At 45.8% G+C, this 6,000-nt stretch overlaps 1 pseudogene; it reads right to left on the minus strand.

Moving 5' to 3' along the window:
- Gm6822 (predicted pseudogene 6822) lies at window positions 4,672-5,125 on the minus strand (annotated as a pseudogene).

Consider the following 6,000-nt stretch of genomic DNA (forward strand, 5'->3'; position numbering starts at 1 on the left):
CATGCACACACAAGGTTATGAAGCTCTGGCAAATGATCTTACAGAGCAAGTGTCCTACGAGAAGTGCAAAGTCAACGTTATAGCTTAACACATACAGTGGGCTTGGTGTGCATACAGAGCCTATACAGAGATTCAGAAGTTAAAGTTGGATTCTCCTGCTAGATATGATGGCTGAGTGTTTGAAATCTCAGAATTTGAGAAGCTGAGGCAGAAAGCTCAAAATTCAAGTCCAACTTGAGCTATATTTATTGTGTTCCAGGCTAGCCTGGTTTACAGAGTAAGACTGTCTCAAAAATTAAAAGCCGTATATATTCTTTTTCATACAGACCACGTTGATGGGGCTGGAGAAGGGCACTTAACTGTGCTTTACTGCCCTTGCAGAGAACCCAGGATCGTTGTCAGTACAACATTGCCGCTCAAGACCTCCCAGAATTCCAGTTCTAAGAGATACGACCTCCCTCTCCCAGTCTCCGCTGGCCACAGATGGTGCACATACATATAGGCAGGGAAAACAAGCATGAGAAAAGTGACAGTTCGCCCTTTCTCCTCTCCTCAACCACTTATGTTGCCATGTAGGCGTGTCCATTTTGTTTTCTCTGGCTTCAAATGTTAAATTTTCATTTCTAGAACAGTTTTTTGGTTAAATTCCTGGGGGAAGGTGAGGAGTAAGATAGGTTTCGTGTAGCATAGACTGGCCCTGAGTTCCCTATCTTGCCTCTACCTCCCAAGTGCTGGACTTGTATGTATGACACCACTGTGTTTGGCAAGTTCATATTTTCCCTACCTTTGTCCCATTCTCACTTCTTTTCCTCTCTCTCTCTCTCTCTCTCTCTCTCTCTTTCTCTCTTTCTGAGACAGGGTTTCTTTGTAGCTCTGGCAGTCCTGGAACTTGCTATATAGACAATCCTTGCTTTGAACTTAAAGAGGTCGGCCTGCCTCTGCTGCAGAGCGCTGGGGTAAGGGACATGCACCACCATGCCCAGCCTTCTCGGTTAAAATATTGATTGATTGATTGATTGATTGATCTGCCTGCATGTCTGTTCTAGGGTGCCAGATGAACTGGAGTTACAGTTGTGAACTGCTGTGTGGGTGCTGGGAATTGAACTTGGGTCCTCTGGAAGAGCAGCCAGTGCTTTTAACTGCTGAGCCATCTCTCCAGCCTCTCAGTTAAATTCTTAATGACTTGATATTTTAGTATCTAAGTAAGATAAGTAGAAAACCATGATTGTATTGTTAGTAATACTGTATTGTAGACATCCATTGACTGGTCAAGTTCATTTTGCAATAGAACTGACAGCCCTCAACCTCATGGTTAAGCTTTTAGTAAGGCAGGCTATGACGGCACATGCCTAGTTAACTCAGGAGGGTGAGGTAGGAAGATGAGAGTTCTAGGCCAGCTGGGGCTATGTGGCAAGCAGGATGGTCTCAGAACAAGGGACACGGGAAGCTGGGGCTCAGAGATGCTCAGTGCAAGCATTGGGGGTTTGAATTCAAGCTCCTAGGACTCACTTAAGAGCTGGGTTTAGTGCCACTGATCCCAGCACTGGGAGGCAAAGATCGTAGAGCCCTGTAGACAGCTCACTGCAGCTCAGGTGCCAAGATGCAGGTTCAGAGATGGAGACTGGGTATGGTGACGCACGCCTTTAATCCCAACACTCAGGAGGCAGAGGCAGGTGGGTCTCTGAGCTCAAGGCCAGCCTGGTCTACATAGAGACTTTCTAAGGCCAGCCTGGTCTACATAGAGACTTTCTAAGGCCAGCCTGGTCTACATAGAGACTTTCAGGACAATATGGAGATACATAGCTATCTCAAGTCCCCAAAGATGAAGGACTGCTAGAGGAAGACACCTGGCATTTACCTTTGGTTTTCACAGATAGACAAATGGGCAGGTACACATCCCATCTGCGTGTGTATACACCACATATACACCATTCGTACACACGTGATGTTTTTGTTTGTGTGTGTCCTTGGGCTTGGTGGCATGCCTTTACCTGCTGAACCGTCTTGCTGGCCCTTACTTTGTTTTAAGCATGAATTGCCTCTCAGGTTCTCCAGCTGCTCCCACTTGTATTCTGACCCAAAGTCTGCATGCTTGGACTACACTGTAACCCAGCCAGATACAGATTTGAGCCTTGGGCATTGGCAGACACTAATAGCAGCATTTAAGTTATCTCCCAAAATGGTGAAAGAAATTGGCTATATCCCTCAAACTGATCCTCAAACAGAGGATCCTCAAACAGAGGATTGGCTCTCCTGCTGTAGACAAGCCTCGGTGAATCCATTTTTTCTTGCTGTCTGTCTAGAGAACTGTTTCCATAAGAAATGCTGTGGACTGCTGGGCATTGTGGAATCTAAACTGAGCCTGAGTCAGAATGGTTTGGGCATTTCCAGTTCAGTGGGAAGGAACACTTTGAAGTGAACCCAATGATTGTGGGTGCATTGTAGGGTAACAGACCTCCAGAGCTTACTCATCTCTTGTGTCTGGAACTTTGTCAGTTGATGCATAAAACTGCACAGCTCGCCTTCTCTGGCTCTTGGTTACCATTCTACTCTGTTTCTATCCAATTTTAGAAACCTCATACCAGAGTGGGGTGTCTTCCTTAGTGAAGTTACGCAGCATTTGGGCTAGGTTCTTTGAACAAGCACTGCATCCTTCAAGCCCATCCACGTTATTGTAGACTGAGGGTCCCCCCTGCCCCCTTTCCCTTTATGTATGTATTTTGTGTACATGTGTGCCTGTGTGCCATGTGAATGCAGAGCACAGAAGAGGGCATCAGGTCTCTTGGACCTGGAGTTATTGATGGTTGTTAGAAACTGTGGGTGTGTGAACCCAATCCAGTGTCTAGGAGAGCAGTTCCCTTCGCTGCTGAACCATCTTCTGCCCTTTTTGTCAAGATCTTCATTTCAGTTGTCTTTAAAATGTCAGACGTAGGAATGTTGAATGTGTGGCGCTTCTGTTTTTAATGTTCAGAGAATCTCCACACTATTTTTATAGCTGCTGCAGCAATTTGCATCCCTACCAGTTGGGCAAAGTCTCCGTTTTCTCCACATTATCTCCATTTTGTGGATAGTAGTCATCCCTGCAGGAATGAGCAGCATCCATGAGCCTCGTTTCCCTGACGACACTGGACACTTTCTCTCACACCTCTTGGTTGTTCCTGCGTTGTCCTTGGATAAATGTCTCTTCTGCTCCTTAGCTAGTGTTTATTTCGCTTGTGCCATTGCATTGTTACTTACCTGTTTTGGAGAGTAACTTTTGCAAATATTTTTTTGCCATTCTTAGATTGTCTTCTTATGTTCCTTTGCTGTACAGAAGCTTTTCTTTAAAGAACAAACACACACACACACACACACACACACACACAAACCCCAAACCTTTGTGGGGCTAGAGAACTGGTACAGATTAATAGCACTGGCTGCTCTTCCAGAGCACCTGGGTTCAATGCCCAGCACCTACGTGGTGCCTCACAACTGTCCATGACTCTACGTTTAACACCATTTTCTGGCCTCTGTGTGCACCAGGCATGCACATGATGCACAGACCTACATGCCAACAAACTACACATATATTCACATATGTGTGAATCTTTAAACAAAAACATACTAGCACACATACATATGTGTGAATCGTTAAACAAAAACATACTAGCTTATGTGTGCGAATGGATGCGTGTATACTGAGAATCCCCTGCCCATCATGCATGTGTACAGCTCAGAAAACAACTTTGGGAGTGCGTTCTTTCCTACTAGGGTCCCAGGGATGGAACTCAGGTCGCCAGGCTTGGCAGCAAGTACATTATCCGTTGAATCCTCTCACTAGCCTAGGTTGGCCTTTTTAGGAGGAATTGAACCTAAAATAGTAGTCAGTATTGAGAGTGGTGGATCACCTCTGAAGTCCAGCAACTTGGGAGGCTGAGACAGGAGCATTAATCGGCTGCGCCTGGGAGGCTGAGACTAGCGTTAGCAGTGTGGGAAACCTCACATTGTCCTGAAAAACAAGAAACCAGGTATTCACTTGTACATTGATAACTTTTAGAGTAGATAAAAGGACTTAGTTCTGTTGGTACTTAGAAGCCTCAAGGGAAGGCTAATGAGAGAGAGAGGGGGAGAGAGAGAGGAAGAGAGGGAAGAGAGAGGCAGATATTCTGCGTGTCTGTGTGTTTATTGAGTGAGCTTTTTTCTTCATTTTAATTTTTCCGAGATAGTGTCTCCTATGGCCTAGGCTGTCATAGATGAAAGTGACTTTGAACTTCTGATCCTTCTGCTGAGTTTCCATGGTGCTGGGATTAAACCCAGGGTTTTGTGCCTGTTAGGTGAGCACTCTGGAACTGAGCTATGTCCTCAGCCCCTTTAGCCCCACCTCTTCTCATCTTCATGAAAAACCATTTATTTGAGACAGGGTCCCATAGTGTAGCCCTGGCTGGCCTGAAACTCACCGTGTAGACCAGGTTGTCCTGCACAGGCAACAGAGCTGAATCTGCAGGTCCCTGGGAGGCATGGACAGGACCGCGAGAGAAAGCAGTGCCCAGACCCCTCTCTCCATTGCACAAAGGTGAAGCAGAAGTGATCTCAGATTTTAAATAGCTCCAGGTAAGTTGCATTTTTGCAAGATGCTGCAATCAATCCCAGCAGAAAACAATATGATCCTCTTTTGAATCCTACATGTTTCTTTTTTCAACACCTAGTATTTTATTCAGATAGCAGTCCCGTTACACATGGTCCAAGAACATTCAAATAAGAACTCAAATCGGAAGTTAAAGATTGGTCTTCAAACCTCATAGCCAACAATGCCACGTTTGCCTATGATCTCTCCGATATAAAACCACATCCACACCTCAGTGGCCACCAAACCATTCAGCACAGCTTCCTTCACTGTAAGGTGTTTGAAGCTACCAGTTTTAGCACTTTGAATGATTTTTTTCACGCTCTGAATAGCTGTAGGGATTTCACCAGGGGTTGAGGGAACCAGCTCAACCTTGGCGTAGTGCCAAAATGTGGCCAATCGAGGCTTCGAGTAAGTCACGGCAGCAGCCACCATCGATGGTGCCGTCTCTGCGAAGTTACGGATGAGCTTGGCCATGGTCTAAGGTGGAAGGTACGTCTCCCCGAACCACCGGCTGAATGTGAATCCTACATGTTTCTTGAGGCCAAATTGTAACATTCAGTCACTGAGTCAGGAGGAGGTTAGAGTTTGGCAGTGGTCTGTCCGGCAGAGTGAATTGTGCTGGGGTATCCAGGACTTCCAGGCCCTATCTGAATCAGACTGTGATTTTGGCTGATCATAAACAGCCCCTTTCTTTGCTTACAATTCTAAATTAAAAATAGGCCTGGCTGTAGTCCCATCTGCCTTTAACTCACACTGGCTAGTTTCTAAGTGTGCCAGGAACCTCACAATGTAGCCATTCTTCTCAGAACCTCCTACACAGGCAAGCACTAATTTGGTGATTCCATAAGTTGAACCCAAATGAGCCTCCGTGAGTCACAGTTGGCATGGATGCCGCTCATCGCTTGGCCTTGGCCTGTTTATGCCTTGAGTGATTTAATATGAAGATGAAACCTTAGCTCACTGCCCAGAAGAAATCATCTGTCATAATCCAGATCCAATGAGTGAGTAAGTGAATAACGCCATTGTAGATTCAGTGTGGGAGCACTGTGTCCTGTGAGTGATTTCCCAGGACAGGAGCTTTCCCCTGATCGGGAACATCCACCAGGATAGGTGAGTGAGCCAAGCAGGCATCTTAAAAACGATTTATGATTTCAGAAGCAAATCTGAAAATAAGTTTCAGGTAACAGCTATGCCAATGGTAGCAGTCTTGAGACTACAGCATTGACTTATGGGGGAGAAACAGAATATGACATTTGTGGCTTCAAAAGGGTAACGTAGGGGTCAGGTATAACAGTGAGCGCCCGTTATCCCAGTGTTTGAGAACAAAGGCAGGTGTTCAAGTTCATGGCCTCCCGAGTGCTGGGATTAAAGATGTGCACCGCCATGCCTGGCAT

Source organism: Mus musculus, chromosome 1, assembly GCF_000001635.26.
Source record: "Mus musculus strain C57BL/6J chromosome 1, GRCm38.p6 C57BL/6J".
In the NCBI taxonomy this organism is placed as follows: domain Eukaryota; kingdom Metazoa; phylum Chordata; class Mammalia; order Rodentia; family Muridae; genus Mus; species Mus musculus.